Genomic DNA, 21,094 nt, shown 5'->3' on the forward strand with positions numbered 1-21,094 from the left:
ATATATATATATATCTAATTCATCTAACGTTTCTATAAATAAAAGTATAAAAACTAAAAAACTAAAAATAATTAAGAAAATGTGTGTGTGTGTACTGTGTGTGTGTGCGAGCTCGATCGGATGAGGGCGCGGCCATGGCGGCAGGGGGTCTCACAGCGGGGCGACGAGGGCGGCGACGGGCCGGGGCGGCGACGGGGACGGCTGGGGCAGCGACGGGGACGGCGACGGCGCGCGACGGAGGCGGCGACGGGATGGGCAACAGCGACGGCGCATGACGGGGGTGGCGACGGGGGTGGCGGCGATGTCGTCGAAGTCGAAGCAGAGGAAGAGGGAGATGACACTAATTTTTTTTTTTGAAGTGTGAGTATATATATGAGGGGCCTTTAGTTCCGGTTGGAGACACCAACCGGGACTAAAGGTCGCAGGTCTTTAGTCCCGGTTGGTGGCTCCAACAGGACTAAAGACCCCCCTTTAGTCCGGTTGGAGCCACCAACCGGGACTAAAGGTGGTGCGCTGCCACCCGCGGTGCACAAAGTTTAGTCCCACCTTGGCGAGCGAAGGGCAGTCGCACTGGTTTATAAACCAAGTCGTTGCTGCTCCTTCGAGCTCCTCTCCAAAGCAGACTTCTAGGCCCAAAACTGCTGCACTACCTGGTGGGCCTACTGGGCCTTGCGGGCCTACATCCTGGCCCAACTACAGGTTGGGTTTCTAGTCGTATGCAGGCCATTGTGGCCCAGTAGGCAAGCTTTTTTCATTTTTTTTCTGCGTTATTTGTTTTCTTTTATTTCTGAGTTGTCTTTTGCTTTATTTAGAGTTTCTTTGTGAACATTTTTGTTTTAGGTAAAAAAATTATAAACTTTCTATTAGTGCCAGTAGTTTCAAATTTTAATAAATTAAATTTGAATTATTTGAAATTTGTGTGAATCACTAATTTGTGAATAACTTTACTTTAAAAATAGATTTTTTTTGTGATTCTTTTTTCTTATGTTTAATATTAGTATTTTTATTATTATATTTAATTTGGTAATACTTAGGTTATTTAAAAAATGAAATGCCTTTGTAATAGATGATTTTTTGTCCGAAACCCTGATACTTCGAAAGAGATTGTCCATTTCATACATGAAGTGGATCCAGTTTTTATCGTAACCCTCTTAACTTTTTAGCACATGCTATGTGGGTGAAATGATGATACCATGCCAACTTTCATCCTTTTCAGAGTTCATTTGTAGTGCTTTTCAATTTGAAGGTCCTTTAGCTAAAAGAAATCAGTAAATGCATGAAAAATAACAAATGAAGTCAGAAAGGGTTGGAAATTAATGACATGGCTTTCAATGGTGCATACTGAACGCACAAAAAGTCTGGAGTTGAAATAAGTTTTAAAAAATGAAATGCCTTTGTAACATATGAGTTTTCGTCCGAAACCCTAATACTTCGAAAGAGATTGTCCATTTTATACACGAAGTGCATCCAGTTTTTGCCGTAACCCTCTCAACGTTTTAGCACATGCTATGTGGGTGAAATGATGATACCATGCCAACTTTCAACCTTTTCAGAGTTCATTTGTAGTTCTTTTCAATTTCAGGGTCATTTAGCTCAAAAAAATTAGTAAATGCATGAAAAATAGCAAATGAAGTCAGAAAGGGTTGGAAATTGATGACGTGGCTTTGAATGGTGCATACTGAACACACAAAAAGTCTAGAGTTGAAATAGGTTAAAAAATGAAATGCCTTTGTAACAAATGAGTATCGTCCGAAACCCTGATACATCGAAAGAGATTGTCCATTTTGTAAACGAAGTGCATCCAGTTTTTGTCGTAACCCTCTCAACTTTTTAGCACATGCTATGTGGGTGAAATGATGACACCATGCCAACTCAACCTTTTCAGAGTTCATTTTGTAGTGCTTTTCAATTTCAGGGTCATTTAGGTAAAAAATCAGTAAATGAGCTGAAAAATAGCAAATGAAGTCAGAAAGGGTTGGAAATTGATGACGTTTGTCCGAAGCACAAAAGTACACGTTTCAAATGCGAAAACACATAAGCACCCTAACTATTACAGAGATTCCTATGGTTTGTCCAAAGTGGGACTTTCTAGATATATAAGTCCGGAGACTCACTAGAGAAGAAAGTGATGACAGTGAAGCCGGTCACATCCCAGAGTGGGATCTTTGGGTGTGAAACCTTTTCTTCGTGTGTGTCCCTTTGCGCCGTAACCATGGACAATCTTCATCATTTAACTGGATGCTCGGGTCAATATTCACTGTGAACGGAGCAATTCCATGAAACTTTTCATAATCTTCTGACATGTCTGTCTTGTCATCCACTACCACGATGTTTTTTCCCTCAAAGAACTATGTGGCTCTTTGGCTCATCGCATGATGTATTCGCTTCCTTATCTTTTCTTTTTCTCGGCTTGGTAGACATGTCCTTCACATAGAAAACCTGTGCCACATCATTGGCTAGGATGGATGGTTCGTCTGCGTACGCAAGATTGTTGAGATCCACTATTGTCATTCCGTACTACGGGTCTTACGTTACCCCACCTCGTGTCATATTGACCCATTTGCACCGAAACAAAGGGACCTTCAAACCACGTCCATAGTCAAGTTCCCATATCTTCTCTATGTAACCATAATATGTGTCCTTTCCCCTCTTGGTTGCTGCATCAAAATGGACACCAATGTTTTGGTTGGTGCTCTTCTTATCTTGGGCGATCGTGTAAAATGTATTCTCATTTATCCCGTACCCTTTGAAAGTCATTATATTCGAAGATGGTAACTGGGGCAGCTGATGGGTAACGTAGTGATTTCAAAAAAAAATGTACGCACACGCAAGATCATGGTGATGCATAGCAACAAGAGGGGAGAGTATGTCCACGTACCCTCGTAGACCGAAAACGGAAGCGTTAGCACAACGCGGTTGATGTAGTCGTACGTCTTCACGATCCGACCGATCAAGCACCAAACGCACGGCACCTCCGAGTTCTGCACACGTTCAACTCGATGACGTCCCTCGAACTCCGATCCAGCTGAGTGTTGAGGGAGAGTTTCATCAGCACGACGGCGTGGTGACGATGATGATGTTCTACCGACGCAGGGCTTCGCCTAAGCACCGCTACGATATTATCGAGGTGGATTATGGTGGAGGGGGCACCGCACACGGCGAAGAGATCAATGAGGGAGGAGGGAGGAAGGAAAGGGGGGTCGGCCCCCCTCCCAATTCGGATTGGGCTTGGGCGGCGCGCCCCCTCCCTTGCTCCTTTTCCCTCCTTTCCCATAAAGCCCATTAAGGCCCATATACATCCCGGGGGGTTCCGATAACCTCGCGGTGCTCCGGTATTATCCCGATCTCACCCGGAATCATTCCGGTGTCCAAATATAGTCGTCCAATATATCGATCTTTATGTCTCGACCATTTCGATACTCCTCGTCATGTCCGTGATCACATCCGGGACACCGAACTACCTTCGGTACATCAAAATACATAAACTCATAATATAACCGTCATCGAACTTTAAGCGTGCGGACCCTATGGGTTCGAGAACTATGTAGACATGACCGACACACCTCTCCGGTCAATAACCAATAGCGGAACCTGGATGCTCATATTGGCTCCCACATATTCTACGAAGATCTTTATCGGTCAAACCGCATAACAACATACGTTGTTCCCTTTGTCATCGGTGTGTTACTTGCCCGAGATTTGATCGTCGGTATCTCAATACCTAGTTCAATCTCATTACCGGCAAGTCTCTTTACTCGTTCCGTAATACATCATCCCGCAACTAACTCATTAGTTGCAAGGCTTATAGTGATGTGCATTACTGAGTGGGCCCAGAGATACCTCTCCGACAATTGGAGTGACAAATCCTAATCTCGAAATACGCTAACCCAACAAGTACCTTTGGAGACACCTGTAGAGCACCTTTATAATCACCCAGTTACGTTGTGACGTTTGGTAGCACACAAAGTGTTCCTCCGGTAAACGGGAGTTGCATAATCTCATAGTCATAGGAACATGTATAAGTCATGAAGAAAGCAATAGCAACATACCAAACGATCGAGTGCTAAGCTAACGAAATGGGTCAAGTCAATCACATCATTCTCCTAATGATGTGATCCCGTTAATCAAATGACAACTCTTTGTTAATGGCTAGGAAACATAACCATCTTTGATTAATGAGCTAGTCAAGTAGAGGCATACTAGTGACACTCTGTTTGTCTATGTATTCACACATGTATCATGTTTCCGGTTAATACAATTCTAGCATGAATAATAAACATTTATCATGATATAAGGAAATAAATAATAACTTTATTATTGCCTCTAGGGCATATTTCCTTCAGCAGCAAGTACAGGTCATCTTCAATAGCGTCGCCATGCATGGCACGTGTCTGCAACCAACCGGCGAAAGTCCCCGTTTGTTCATGTGCAATCCAGTCGTTAGACTACTCCGGGTGTTTGGAGCGTAGAATATTCTTGTGTTCCTCCATATATGGAGCCACCAAGGCGGAAATTTGTAGAACTGTGCTATTAGGAATCCACTCACGAATCACTCGAATGACTCCATTACAGGAAGATTAAGCTCAGCTACAGAGATTGGGGAAGGAGGAAGGAGGAAGGAGGAAGTACAGGGGAGGTAGGGGAAGAGGAGGCCGCCGTTGCCGTTTCTGATCCAAAGCCCGGATAGTCTGTTCGTTGACTCCTTCGATGGTACTTGTAGCAGGCATCGCTCGATGTGGCATACACCCGGGGCCGGCCCATGTGTTGTCGAAGGGAGCAAGCCCATGTACAGGCAGATTACAGTAGGCTCCTGACATCCCTCCCTTCTTGAAACTCGGCTTGACCCCAAGCCGACTCCACTGCCAACCACCCGGATCACAGTGGACTCGATGTCTGTGGACGTAATCATAGTCCCTGTTTTACTCGAGGTTGGAGTAGGCTTCAACAATGTGGTTGATGGGAATCCAGTCGAAGATGGCAGCGACAACGATGACACACCTCCCTTCTTGAAAAGGGTATTGATTGGAGTAGGTATAGGATGTTATCCCACTCACGACCGATGCTCTCTTGCTGATTACTACCACCATTAGAATCGTCGATGATTGTGGAGTACAAAGTGACAGATAACCATGACCACTCCCTCCATGAAAACGAGCTTGTTCGCAGCCAGAAGAGAACTCCGCGACATCCACTGAATTAAGGCCACCACCCGATGAGTGAGAAATCCAAAATGACAAACTTTTTCCGCCTGGATCCCAGAGCTGCTCAAGGTGACAGGCTCTAGCTGACTCACTGCCAATCAGGGGGGCAATCCAAACTTGAAGCAGCCTTAAATAAATCTTCAACATAGTCTCAAATTCAGTAAGAGTCTTCATATGAAATAGGAACTGATTAGTGGACATGGCGGAAACAGGGAATGACAACTGTTGCTCCTCCAATCGAGAACCCTCTGAATTCCATTGCTCATCGCCTGGACACACAACTGAACTATCTGAACTGTTGTTCTTGATTTTAACTGCACTTAGCAGCTCCCTAAACACTTCCATGGTCTGTAGCATCCTCATATGCATGGGGTGAAGTGGTAGTACAACAGTTACAAGCAAGCTATAGGTCCTTTCATTTTGTTGCTCAAACCAATGCTTGATGCTCACGTGTAATGTGTAGCTAGGATTACTACACAAACCACCAAGAAGCATGTATTGCCGCTGTACAAGATACAAACAAACTGCCCAGTCATGGTCTGATTTCCACATGTTACTCACTAGTTCACTCATCTCCAAATCGAATCCATAGGCAAACTGACAAGGGATAAAGTTTTCATCACTTTCCAGTGACTGTTCTAAACTGTATGGGTAAAACTGCAGGTCCTTGTAGTGTACTTGCTCCCAGTGTATCGCTTCTTCTCGTCTTGCATTTATAGCACCAGATTTTGTCCGATCAGGTGTGTGCCGAGACTGCAACTGTGTACCTTGGAAACAACTGAAATACTTCTCCAGATTCGACATTATGTGATTGCCAGGGTCCCAAGACATTCGGGAAGAGCTACCGTTTTGATAAGCATGAAAATGTAACCGAGATAGATGTTGACTTTGTGTATCATCAGATGGCAGTGGTGCACTTGAACGTGGCTCCTCGGGAGAGCTTGTATTTGAATGATTTTTGAAAGAGGGCCACTGTCTAGGCTTGAACAAGTGTCCCATCTGACTGGTCCTCACTCTTACAGGTGGCATTTGAATGATATTCCCAATTGTTGCACGATCCGGGGGGCGCCCAAATAGCTCACACTGAACCCTGAAACTTCATGAGGTTGGTGATGTGTACCTGAGGATGGCTCCTCGAGATAGCATGCAACTGAATCATATTTGAGCGACCGCCACTGTCTTGGTCTGAATAAGTGATCCAATTGACTGATTTTATAAATAATTTTCAGCAAGCACCACCAGGTTTCTCTCGTGATTTTTGGATCAGTAGGACCATGAGCACAAAACTGAAATTCCACTGTCGGTAGCTCTGACCATAACTGTACTACTTGGCAATTGCTTGAGAATGATGAACACAGTAGTTTCAGGTGCATCCATTGGGGACATCTCAAGGATTCTGTCGGAGAATGCAAAGAACCAGCAAAATGACGCATCACAGAAGCAATTTTCGGCCATGTGTACCTCAGTTGCGCGCCTTCATGAAAGGAATCAAACGACGGCCATGGGGATGGTCTGGACATACAAGGAATCAGATAACCTGTATGTATAGCAAATATTTCATGGCAAGAGATTTCCTCCAACCCGGCCATACTGAAACCTGCAGAGATATCCAATGCCCAGCGCTGCACGGATGAGGTGAAGTGTTTCTCTGTGTTCTGTACTACTGCATGTTTGGTTGCACAATCCGGTCGATATGAAGACTTGTTTGATTGAGGGGGTGCCATTTTTCTGATCAGGGACAGAACAAGCCCATAGCTGAACCCAATTTTACACTCAAGCTGCATCTCTGGAGCTAGAAAACAATGGATAGGCTCCTCCAGGGGAACATCTCTGAACATCAACCTAATTAACCAAGGACTAAAGCAGGGACCTCCATGTGATTGACGATGTATACCTGAACATGGCCTTTCCGGGTAGGTTGTGTTTGACAGAGGTGTGAATGACGGCCACGGACTAGGCCAGAAGAGGTGTCCCGCGTGATTGATCTGCACTTGTACAGGCGGTGGCCATGGTCGATGTTCGAAGGAAGGCGGGTGAAGGTGTTCGGTGGTGGTGTCATATGTCTCGTCGACACTGTCGATGGTGGCGATCGGAGGCTGCACCCAGACACTCGCGTGGGCAGGAGCTTCTGCCGAGCACTTGGTCGGAGCTAGTTTGGTTGCCATGGGGATGGTGTCGGTGGTGGTTGCCGTTGAGGAAATGACCTCGGCAGAGCAGGTGCCGATGTCCATGGAGAACGTTGGCTGCACCGGTATGAGCTGCGTGACCTCCGTGTAGTTGACGATGTCCGCGTGCTCGGGGTGGACGGTGGTGGCGGCGTCTTGGGCCTCATCAACGTTGGCGACGACGTCGACCTCCAGTGGTCGAACATGTCATGGGCATCGGGTTGATGGAGTCGAGGGACGCACCATGGGGGGTCTGGATGACCTCCTGGGCCTTGGTGGCGGAGGAGTCGCGGACGACCGTGGGGACTCCGGCGTCGTCGGTGAGGCCGCCATCGGCTGCCGTGCCCAACAGTCTCAATATGACATAAAGTTTTGCGAAGTACATGCGGATCTGATTGTTGTAGACTCGTTGACTATAACCTCTCTCACAAGCATAACATGATCAAACCCAGAACTCATTGAGTGTTAATCACATAGTGATGTGAACTAGATTATTGACTCTAGTAAACTCTTTGGATGTTAGTCACATGGTGATGTGACCTGTGAGTGTTAATCACATGGCGATGTGAACTAGATTATTGACTCTAGTACAAGTGGGAGACTGTTAGAAATATGCCCTAGAGGCAATAATAAATTGGTTATTATTATATTTCCTTATTCACGATAATCGTTTATTATCCATGCTAAAATTGTATTGATAGGAAACTCAGATACATGTGTCGATACATAGACAACACCATGTCCCTAGTAAGCCTCTAGTTGACTAGCTCCTTGATCAATAGATGGTTACGGTTTCCTGACCATGGACATTGGATGTCGTTGATAACGGGATCACATCATTAGGAGAATGTTGTGATGGACAAGACCCAATCCTAAGCCTAGCACAAGATCGTGTAGTTCGTCTGCTAAAGCTTTTCTAATGTCAAGTACCATTTCCTTAGACCATGAGATTGTGCAACTCCCGGATACCTTAGGAATGCTTTGGGTGTACCAAACGTCACAACGTAACTGGGTGGCTATAAAGGTGCACTACAGGTATCTCCGAAAGTGTCTGTTGGGTTGGCACGAATCGAGACTGGGATTTGTCACTCCGTGTAAACGGAGAGGTATCTCTGGGCCCACTCGGTAGGACATCATCATAATGTGCACAATGTGACCAAGGAGTTGATCACGGGATGATGTGTTACGGAACGAGTAAAGATACTTGCCGGTAACGAGATTGAACAAGGTATCGGGATACCGACGATCGAATCTCGGGCAAGTACTATACCGGTAGACAAAGGGAATTGTATACGGGATTGATTGAATCCTTGACATAGTGGTTCATCCGATGAGATCATCGTGGAACATGTGGGAGCCAACATGGGTATCCAGATCCCGCTGTTGGTTATTGGCCGGAGATATGTCTCGGTCATGACTGCATGGTTCCCGAGCCCGTAGGGTCTACACACTTAAGGTTCGATGACGCTAGGGTTATAAGGAAAGTATGTACGCGGTTACCGAATGTTGATCGGAGTCCCGGATGAGATCCCGGACGTCACGAGGAGTTCCGGAATGGTCCGGAGGTAAAGATTGATATATAGGAAGTGAGGATTTGGCCACCGGAAGTGTTCCGGGCATCACCGGTAATGTACCGGGACCACCGGAAGGGTCCGGGGGTCCACCGGGAGGGGCCACCAGCCCCAGAGGCTTGCGTGGGCCAATAGTGGGAAGGGACCAGCCCCTAGGTGGGCTGGGGCGCCCCCCACCAAGGCCCAAGGCACCTCAAGAGAAGATGGGGGCAAACCCTAGGGCAGATGGGCCCTAAGGCCCACCCCAGGTGCGCCTCCCCCTCTCCCTCCTTTGGCCGCCACCCTAGATGGGATCTGGGGCTGCCGCACCCCTTGGGGTGGGAACCCTAGAGGGGACGCAGCCCCCTCCCCTCCCCCTATATATAGTTGAGGTCTAGGGGCTGCCCAATACACGAGTTATTTTCTCCCAGGCGCAGCCATACCTCTCTCCCTCCTCGTCTCTCGTAGTGCTTGACGAAGCCCTGCTGGAGTTCCGCGCTCCTCCACCACCACCACGCCGTCGTGCTGCTGCTGGACGGAGTCTTCCCCAACTTCTCCTTCTCCCCTTGCTGGATCAAGGCGTGGGAGACGTCACCGGGCTGCACGTGTGTTAAACACGGAGGCGCCGTGGTTCGGCGCTTAGATCGGAATCAACCGCGATCTGAATCGCTACGAGTACGACTCCTTCATCCGCGTTCTTGCAACGCTTCCGCTTAGTGATCTACAATGGTATGTAGATGCACTCCCCTTCCCCTCGGTGCTAGATTACTCCATAGATTGATCTTGGTGATGCGTAGAAAAATTTAAATTTCTGCTACGATCCCCAACAGTGGCATCATGAGCTAGGTCTATGCGTAGTTTCTACGCACGAGTAGAACACAAAGTAGTTGTGGGCGTCGATTTTGTCAATTTACTTGCCGTTACTAGTCTTATCTTGATTTGGCGGCATCGTGGGATGAAGCGGCCTGGACCGACCTTACACGTACACTTACGTGAGACAGGTTCCACCGACTGACATGCACTAGTTGCATAAGGTGGCTAGCGGGTGTCTGTCTCTCCCACTTTAGTCGGATCGGATTCGATGAAAAGGGTCCTTATGAAGGGTAAATAGAAATTGGCATATCACGTTGTGGTTTTGGCGTAGGTAAGAAACATTCTTGCTAAGAAACCTATAGAAGCCACGTAAAAATTTGCAACAACAATTAGAGGACGTCTAACTTGTTTTTGCAGCATATGCCATGTGATGTGATATGGCCAAAAGGATGTGATGAATGATATATGTGATGTATGAGATTGATCATGTTCTTGTAATAGGAATCACGACTTGCATGTCGATGAGTATGACAACCGGCAGGAGCCATAGGAGTTGTCTTAATTTATTTATGACCTGCGTGTCAACATAAACGTCATGTAATTACTTTACTTTATTGCTAAACCATTAGCCATAGTAGTAGAAGTAATATATAGATGACGAGACAACTTCATGAAGACACGATGATGGAGATCATGATGATGGAGATCATGGTGTCATGCCGGTGACGACGATGATCATGGTGCCCCGAAGATGGAGATCAAAAAGGAGCAAAATGATATTGGCCATATCATGTCACTATTAGATTGCATGTGATGTTTATAATGTTTTACATCTTATTTGCTTAGAACGACGGTAGCTTAAATAAGATGATCCCTCACTAAAATTTCAAGAAAAGTGTTCTCCCTAACTGTGCACCGTTGCGAAGGTTCGTTGTTTCGAAGCACCACGTGATGATCGGGTGTGATAGATTCTAACGTTCGAATACAACGGGTGTTGACGAGCCTAGCATGTACAGACATGGCCTCGGAACACATGCGAAACACTTAGGTTGACTTGACGAGCCTAGCATGTACAGACATGGCCTCGGAACACGGAAGACCGAAAGGTCGAACATGAGTCGTATAGAAGATACAATCAACATGAAGATGTTCACCGATGATGACTAGTCCGTCTCACGTGATGATCGGACATGGCCTAGTCGATTCGGATCATGTATCACTTAGATGACTAGAGGGATGTCTATTTAAGTGGGAGTTTATTAAATAATTTGATTAGATGAACTTAATTATCATGAACATAGTCTAAATTGTCTTTGCAAATATGTTGCAGATCAATAGCTCGCGTTGTAGCTCCCTGTTTCAATACGTTCCTAGAGAAAGATTAAGTTGAAAGATATTGTAAGCATTGACGCGGACTAGGTCCGTTGCCTGAGGAGTGTCCTCACTGCTACACAGAAGGCTTATGTCTTTGATGCACCGCTCGGTGTGCCAACCCCTCCAGCGTCGTCTGTGGATGTTATGAACATCTAACAGATACGTCCTGATGACTACTTGATAGTTAAGTGCACCATACTTTACGGCTTAGAATCGGGATTCCAATGACGTTTTGAACGCCATAGAACATATGAGATGTTCCAAGAGCTGAAATTGGGATTTCAGGCTCATGCCCGTGTTGAGAGGTATGAGACCTCTGACAAGTTCCTTGCCTACAAGATGGAGAAGAATAGCTCAGCTAGTGAGCATGTGCTCAGAATGTCTGGGTGCTACAATCACTTGAATCAAGTGGGAGTTAAACTTCCAGATAAGATAGTGATTGATAGAGTTCTCTAGTCACTATCACTAAGCTACTAGATCTTCGTGATGAACTATGACATGCAAGGGATGGAGATGATCCCGGAGCTGTTCGCGGTGCTTAAGACCGCAAAAAGTAGAAATCAAGAAGGAGCATCAAGTGTTGATGGTTTAACAAGACCACTGGTTTCAAGAAGGGCAAGGGCTAGAAGGGAAACTTCATGAATGGTAAACCAGCTGCCGTTCCAATGAAGGAACCCAAGGTTGAACCCAAACCCGAGACTAAGTGCTTCTATTGTAAGGGGAACGGTCACTGGTAGCGGAACTACCCCAAATGCATGGTAGATAAGAAGGCTGGCAACTTCAACAAAGTATATACGTGTTATTAATGTGTACCTTACTAGTACTCCTGGTAGCACCTGGGTATTGGATACCGGTTCAATTGCTATTATTGGTGACTTGAAGCAAAAGCTACCGACTAAACGGAGACTGGCTAAGGGCGAGGTGACGATGTGTGTTGGAAGTGTTTCCAAAGTTGATGAGATCACCATCGCACGCTCCATCTGCCTTCGGGATTAGTATTGGACCTAGATAAATATTATCAGGTGTCTACGTTGAGCGTGAATATGATTAGATCATGTTCATTGCAATACGGTTATTCATTTAAGTTAGAAAATAATGGTTATTCTGTTTACATGAATAATACCTTTCATGGTCATGCACCCTATGTGAATGGTTCATTGAATCTCGGTCGTGGTAATACACATGTTCACGCCAGAAAGGATGTAGAGTTAATAATGATAGTACCACTTTCTTGTGACACTGCCGCTTAGGTCATTTTGGCATAAAATGCATGAAGAAACTCCATGCTGATGGATGTTTGGAGTCACTTGATTTTGAATCGCTTGACACATGCGAGCCATGCCTCATGGGCAGGATGACTAAGATCCCGTTTTCAGGTACAATGAAACGGGCAAGTGACTTGTTGGAAATCATACATGCTGATGTGCGTGATCCAATGAGAATTAAGGCGTGTGGTGGATATCGTTATTTTCTCCATCTTCATTGATGATTTGAGTAGATATGGGTATATTTACTTAATGAAGCACAAGTCTGAAACGTTTGAAAAGTTCAAGCAATTTCAGAGTGAAGTTAAGAACCATCATAACAAGAAGATCAAATTCCTACGATCTGATCGAGGGAGAATTTCTGAGTTATGAGTTTGGCAATCACTTAAGACATTGTGGAATTGTTTCACAGTTGAAGCCACCTGGAACACCACAGCGAAATGGTGTGTCCGGACGTCGTAATCGAACCTTATGAGATATGGTGCGATCTATGATGTCTCTTAGCGATCTACCGCTATCATTTTGAGGTTATGCGTTAGAGACAGCTGCATTCACTTTAGATAGGGCACCATCTAAGTCCGTTGAGACGACGTCATATGAACATTGGTTTGGCAAGAAACCAAAGTTGTCGTTTCTTAATGTTTGGGGCTGCGATGCTTAAGGCTTCAGCCGGAGAAGCTTGAACCCAAAGCGGACAAACACATCTTCATAGGATACCCAAAGGTGACAGTTGGGTATACCTTTTATCTTAGATCTGAGGGCAAATTGTTTGTCACAAGAACGGGTCCTTTCTCGAGAAGGAGTTTCTCTCGAAAGAATTGAGTGGGAGGAAGATAGAACTTGATAAGGTTGTTGAACCTCTACTTCAACCGGAAAGTAGTGCAACACAGAAAGATGTTTCTGTGGCGCCTACGTCTGTTGAAGAGGAAGTTAGTGATAGTGATCATAAAGCTTCGGATCAAGTTGCTATCGAACCTCGTAGGTCGACGAGGATATGTACTACTCCTGAGTGGTACGGTAATCATGTCTTAGATATCATGTTGTTAGACAACAATGAACCTACGAGCTATGGAGAAGCGATGGTGGGCCCATATTCCGACAAATGGTTAGAAGCCATGAAATCCGAGATAGGATCCATGTATCAGAACAAAGTATGGACTTTGGTGGACTTGCCCGATGATCGGCAAGCCATTGAGATAAATGGATCTTTAAGAAGAAGACGGACGTGGACGGTGATGTTACCGTCTATGAAGCTCGACTTGTGGCAAAGAGTTTTTCACAAGTTCAAGGAGTTGACTACGATGAGATTTTCTCACCCGTAGCGATGCTTAAGTCCGTCGGATTCATGTTAGCATTAGCTGTATTTTTCGATTATGAAATCTGACAGATGGATGTCAAAACAAGTTTTCTTACCAGTTTTCGTAAGAAAAAGTTGTATGTGATACAATCAAAGGTTTTGTCGATCCTAAGGATGCTAAAAGGTATGCTGGCTCCAGCGATCCTTCTATGGATTAGAGCAAGCATCTCGGAGTCGGAATATATGCATTGATGGAGTGATCAAAGTTTTTAGGTTTATACAATGTTTGCTACAACCTTGTATTTACAAGAAAGTGAGTGGGAGCACTACAACATTTCTGATAAGTATATGTGGATGACATATTGTTGATCCGAAATGATGTAGAATTTCTGGAAAGCATAAACGGTTGTTTGAAAAGTGATTTTCAAAGGAAGACCTGGATAAAGCTGCTTACATATTGGGCATCAAGATCTATAGAGATGGATCAAGACGCCCGATGATACTTTCAAAAGAACACACACCTTTGACATGATTTTGAAGGAGTTCAAAATAGATCAGTCAAAGAAGGAGTTCTTACCTGAGTTGTAAGGTGTGAAGTTGAGTAAGACTCAAAGCTTGATCACAGCAGAAGAAAGAGGAAGGACGAAGGTCGTCCCCTATGCTTTTGTCATAGGCTCTATACGATATGCCATGCTGAGTACCGCACCTGATTTGTGCCTTGCCACATGTCTGGCAAGAGGGTACAAAGGTGATCCAGGAGTGGATCACTGGACAGTGGTCAAAATTGTCCTTAAAGGAATAAGGAAATATTTCTCAGTTATGGAGGTGATAAAGAGTTCGACGTTAAGAGTTACGTCGATGCAAGCTTTAACACCTATCCGGATGACTATGAGTAGAAAAACCGGATATGTATAATGGAGCAACCATTTGGAATAGCTCCAAGTGGAACGTGGAAGCAGCATCTACGATATGACATAAAGTTTTGCGAAGTACATGCGGATCTGATTGTTGCAGACCCGTTGACTATAACCTCTCTCACAAGCATAACATGATCAAACCCAGAACTCATTGAGTGTTAATCACATAGTGATGTGAACTAGATTATTGACTCTAGTAAACTCTTTGGATGTTAGTCACATGGTGATGTGACCTGTGAGTGTTAATCACATGGCGATGTGAACCAGATTATTGACTCTAGTACAAGTGGGAGACTGTTAGAAATATGCCCTAGAGGCAATAATAAATTGGTTATTATTATATTTCCTTATTCACGATAATCGTTTATTATCCATGCTAAAATTGTATTGATAGGAAACTCAGATACATGTGTCGATACATAGACAACACCATGTCCCTAGTAAGCCTCTAGTTGACTAGCTCCTTGATCAATAGATGGTTACGGTTTCCTGACCATGGACATTGGATGTCGTTGATAACGGGATCACATCATTAGGAGAATGATGTGATGGACAAGACCCAATCCTAAGCCTAGCACAAGATCGTGTAGTTCGTCTGCTAAAGCTTTTCTAATGTCAAGTACCATTTCCTTAGACCATGAGATTGTGCAACTCCCGGATACCTTAGGAATGCTTTGGGTGTACCAAACGTCACAACGTAACTGGGTGGCTATAAAGGTGCACTACAGGTATCTCCGAAAGTGTCTGTTGGGTTGGCACGAATCGAGACTGGGATTTGTCACTCCGTGTAAACGGAGAGGTATCTCTGGGCCCACTCGGTAGGACATCATCATAATGTGCACAATGTGACCAAGGAGTTGATCACGGGATGATGTGTTACGGAACGAGTAAAGATACTTGCCGGTAACGAGATTGAACAAGGTATCGGGATACCGACGATCGAATCTCGGGCAAGTACTATACCGGTAGACAAAGGGAATTGTATACGGGATTGATTCAATCCTTGACATCGTGGTTCATCCGATGAGATCATCGTGGAACATGTGGGAGCCAACATGGGTATCCAGATCCCACTGTTGGTTATTGGCCGGAGATATGTCTCGGTCATGACTGCATGGTTCCCGAGCCCGTAGGGTCTACACACTTAAGGTTCGATGACGCTAGGGTTATAGGAAAAGTATGTACGCAGTTACCGAATGTTGTTCGGAGTCCCATATGAGATCCCGGACGTCACGAGGAGTTCCGGAATGGTCCGGAGGTAAAGATTGATATATAGGAAGTGAGGATTTGGCCACCGGAAGTGTTTCGGGCATCACCGGTAATGTACCGGGACCACCGGAAGGGTCCGGGGGTCCACCGGGAGGGGCCACCAGCCCCAGAGGCTTGCGTGGGCCAATAGTGGGAAGGGACCAGCCCCTAGGTAGGCTGGGGCGCCCCCCACCAAGGCCCAAGGCGCCTCAAGAGAAGATGGGGGCAAACCCTAGGGCAGATGGGCCCTAAGGCCCACCCCAGGTGCGCCTCCCCCTCTCCCTCCTTTGGCCGCCACCCTAGATGGGATCTGGGGCTGCCGCACCCCTTGGGGTGGGAACCCTAGAGGGGGCGCAGCCCCCTCCCCTCCCCCTATATATAGTTGAGGTCTAGGGGCTGCCCAATACACGAGTTATTCTCTCCCAGGCGCAGCCATACCTCTCTCCCTCCTCGTCTCTCGTAGTGCTTGGCGAAGCCCTGCTGGAGTTTCGCGCTCCTCCACCACCACCACGCCGTCGGGCTGCTGTTGGACGGAGTCTTCCCCAACTTCTCCTTCGCCCCTTGCTGGATCAAGGCGTGGGAGACGTCACCGGGTTGCACGTGTGTTGAACGCGGAGGCGCCGTGGTTCGGCGCTTAGATCGGAATCAACCGCGATCTGAATCGCTACGAGTACGACTCCTTCATCCGCGTTCTTGCAACGCTTCCGCTTAGCGATCTACAATGGTATGTAGATGCACTCCCCTTCCCCTCGGTGCTAGATTACTCCATAGATTGATCTTGGTGATGCGTAGAAAATTTTAAATTTCTGCGACGATCCCCAACACAGATGACGGGTGCCCTCGCGATGCACACAGGAGACGCATCGGGGATGAGCTCAAGGACCTCCTGGGCGTTGCTAGTGGAAGAGGAGGCGGAGAAGACGTCGGGGAGGACCACGGGGACAAGGGTGTCGTGGGTAAGGCTGCCATCGGAGTCCACAACCGCGGAGCGCGCCGACTGCGGGGTCGAAGCTCCCGTGATGAGCTTGGCGAATAGCGCGTCGAACAGCCTGGCACTGGCGTCGTGGCGTGCCTGAGCCTTCGCTTCGAGCTCGTCAAGGTAAGCTTTCAACTCAGGATGCATGGTGGTGGAGAGAATGGTGTGAGGAAAAATTTTGGGCAAAATTTGGACGAAAGGGAAGGGTGGAGGGAGGCTCTGATGCCACAATGTTAGGAATCCACTCACGAATCACTCGAATGACTCCATTACAGGAAGATTAAGCTCAGCTACAGAGATTGGGGAAGGAGGAAGGAGGAAGTACAGGGGAGGTAGGGGAAGAGGAGGCCGCCGTTGCCGTTTCTGATCCATGCCCGGATAGTCTGTTCGTTGACTCCTTCGATGGTACTTGTAGCAGGCATCGCTCGATGTGGCATACACCCGGGGCCGGCCCATGTGTTGTCGAAGGGAGCAAGCCCATGTACAGGCAGATTACAGTAGGCTCCTGACATGTGCAGTGTGCTTGTGTGAGAGAATGCCCGTCCATACATATTATTTGTGTCGGTCCTAGCGTGCCATTTCCACCCAGTCTGCCCTTATGTCGCGATTCAGGAACACCAATCGGCTTAAGGTCAGGAATAAAGTCAATACAAAACTCAATGACCTCCTCATTTTATGGCCCTTGGAGATGCTTCCTTCTGGCCTAGCACGGTTATGAACATATTTCTTTAAGACTCCCATGAACCTCTCAAAGGGGAATATATTGTCTAGAAATATAGGACCCAGAACGTTAATCTCTTCGCATAGGTGAACTAGGATGTGCGTCATGATTTTGAAGAAGGATGGTGGGAACACCAACTCGAAACTGACAAGACATTGCACCAAATCATTCTCTAACCTTGGTATGATTTCTGGATCGATTACCTTCTGTGAGATTGCATTGAGGAATGCACATAGCTTCACAATGGCTAATCGAACGTTTTCCGGTATAAGCCCCCACAATGCAACCGGAAGCAGTTGCGTCATAATCACGTGGCAGTCATGAGAATTTAGGTTTTGGAACTTTTTCTCTCCCATATTTATTATTCCCTTTATATTCGACGAGAAGCCAGACGGGACCTTCATACTGAGCAGGCATTCAAAGAAGATTTCCTTCTCTTCCTTGGTAAAAGCGTAGCTGGCATGACCCTGATGTATGCCATCTTTTCCGTGCATACGTTGCTGGTCCTCCTGTGCCTCCGGTGTATCTTTTGTCTTCCCATACACGCCCAAGAAGCCAAGCAGGGTCACGCAAAGATTCTTCATCACTTGCATCACGTCGATTGCAGAGCAGACCTCTAGGTCTTTCCAATAGGGTAGGTCCCAAAATATATATTTCTTCTTCCACATGGGTGCGCGTCCGTCAGCGTCATTCGGAACAGATTGTCCGCCAGGACACTTTCCAAAGATTACCTTCAAATCCTTGACCATATCATGTACATCATCACCAGTACGGTGGCGAGGCTTCCTCCGATGATCTGCCTCACCTTTGAAATGCTTGCCTTTCTTTCTTACGGGATGCCTGCTCGGAAGAAATCGACGATGTCCCAGGTACACATTCTTCTTACAATTATCCAAATATATACTGACGGTATCATCCAAACAGTGTGTGCATGCACGGTATCCCTTGTTTGGCTGTCTTGAAAGGTTACTGAGAGCAGGCCAATCATTGATGATCACAAACAGCAACGCATGTAGGTCAAATTCTTCATGATCGAGCTCATCCCACACATGTACACCTTTTCCATTCCACAGCTGTAAGAGTTCTTCAACTAATGGCCTTAGGTACACATCAATGTTATTGCCGGGTTGCTTAGGGCCTTGGATGAGCACTGGCATCATAATGAACTTCCACTTCATGCACAACCAAGGAGGAAGGTTATACATACATAGAGTCATGATTGCTGCTATGCTCCCCAAAAGGATTAATGCCATCTGCGCTTAGACCAAACCATACGTTCCTTGCGTCACCTGCAAAGTCCTTCCACTTCCTCGTTATTTTTCTCCACTGCGACCCATCAGCGGGCACTCTCAACTTCCCGTTTTTCTTATGGTCCTCTTTGTGCCATCGCATCAACTTGGCATGCTCTTTGTTTTGAAACAGACATTTCAACTATGGTATTATAGGAGCATACCACATCACCTTGGCAGGAATCTTCTTCCTGGGGCGCTCGCCCTCGACATCACTATAGGGTCATCGCGGCTGATCTTATAGCGCAATGCATCGCATACCGGGCACGCGTTCAAATTCTCGTACTCACTGCGGTAGAGGATGCAGTCATTAGGGCATGCATGTATCTTCTGCACCTCTAATCCTAGAGGGCAGACAACCTTCTTTGCTTCGTACATACTCTCGGGCAATTCGTTGTCCTTTGGAAGCATCTTCTTTAACATTATCAGCAAGTTTCCAAATCCCTTGTCAGATACACCATTCTCTGCCTTCCATTGCAGCAATTCCAGTGTGGTGCCCAGCTTTTTCTTGTCAGCTTCACAATTTGGGTACAAAAATTTCTTGTGATCCTCTAACATGCGCTGCAACTTCAGCCTCTCATTTTCAGTTACGCAGTTTCTCTTTGCATCGGCAATGCCCCGACCTAGATCATCAGTGGGCTCATCTGATGCCTCTTCTTCAGCTTCTTCCCGCATTGTCGGCTCAGCTTCTTCCCCTATTGTTGTACCATCGTCTTCAGGGAACCCATGGCCAGGATAGCTGTCGTCGTCCTCTTCTTCTTCATTGTCTTCCATCATAACCCCTCTTTCTCCGTGCTTGGTCCAAACATTATAGTGGGTCATGAAACCAGACTCCAACAGGTGCCAGTGAATGGTTCTTGAGTTAGAGTAATTGTGATCATTCTTACAGCCAACACATGGACAAGGCATAAAACCATCCGCCCGCTTGTTTGCCTCAGCCGCAAGCAGAAAAGTATGCACGCCTTTAATGAACTGGGGAGAGCATCGGTCATCATACATCCATTGCCGGCTCATCTTCATTACACAGCACCAAATAGACCAAATTAATACAAGTTCATACATAAAGTTATTCTCATAAAACAACATACAAATAACTCTCTAACTAAAGCATTTAAGTGCAACAACAAATGCGATCAAAATCGCAACTAAGGTAACAATTGATCCAACATCATAATGATACCAAGCCTCACTATCGATGGCATATTTTCTAATCTTTCTAATCTTCGCATTTTGTCCATCTTGATCTTGTGATCATCGACGACATCGGCAACATGCAACTCCAATTCCATCTTCTCCCCCTCAATTCTTTTCAATTTTTCTTTCAAATACTCGTTTTCTTTTTCAACTAAATTTAACCTCTCGACAATAGGGTCAGTTGGAATTTCCGGTTCACATACCTCCTAGATAAAAATATCTATGTCAACTTGATGGACATAATTTGTCATAAACATGAAATGCAACAAATACTTATAAAAGAGAATATACCACATCCGAATCATAAACTAGACGAGGGCCGACGGGGACATATATCAAAACCATGGCACTATGTATAACAAACAACGTACGGGTAAGAAAATTATACAACTATATATCTAAATCACACAAACATGATTTTTTTCATATATAAAAAAGATAAGAACAAGAGGCTCACCACAAGGTGGTGCCGGCGACGGGACGGTGTGGGCGATCGACGGTGGTTAGGATGGAGACGGGATGGCACTAAGTAAACCACACCTACATATGCAAACTAAGAGTTATTTTGACTTCAAATTGCATATAAATCAAATACTACCACATATAATTCCTCCCAAAATAAAACCCACAAATTACTATACTTATAGAGCATTGCAAGAGCTAATCTAGCAATGAGAGATGAAAGGACAAAGTTGCTAACCTTTGTGATCACTTGGATGGATGGGGTGCCTTCAAATCTTAACAAATTTTGGCAAAATGGAGGATGAGCTCGAGAGGAAGAGGAAGAAAACAGAGGAGAGGAAAGGGGAAGAACAGAGAGCTCGGGCTCGACGAAGGGTTTATATAGGATGATCTTTAGTCCCGGTTGGTTATACGAACCGGGACTAAAGGTGCATCTCTAGTACCGGTTCGTGCCACGAACCGGGACTAAAGGTGTTGGTGGGGCCTCAGCCTGACACCAGCCTGCCACCACATCTTTAATCCCCGTTCATGGCACGAACCGGTACTAAAGGTTCGCCACGAACCGGGACTAATGAGCGCCGCCTGCCTAGCTATTGGAACCGGCACTAATGGTCACATTAGT

This window comes from Aegilops tauschii, chromosome 6 (genome assembly GCF_002575655.3).
Source record: "Aegilops tauschii subsp. strangulata cultivar AL8/78 chromosome 6, Aet v6.0, whole genome shotgun sequence".
NCBI lineage: Eukaryota > Viridiplantae > Streptophyta > Magnoliopsida > Poales > Poaceae > Aegilops > Aegilops tauschii.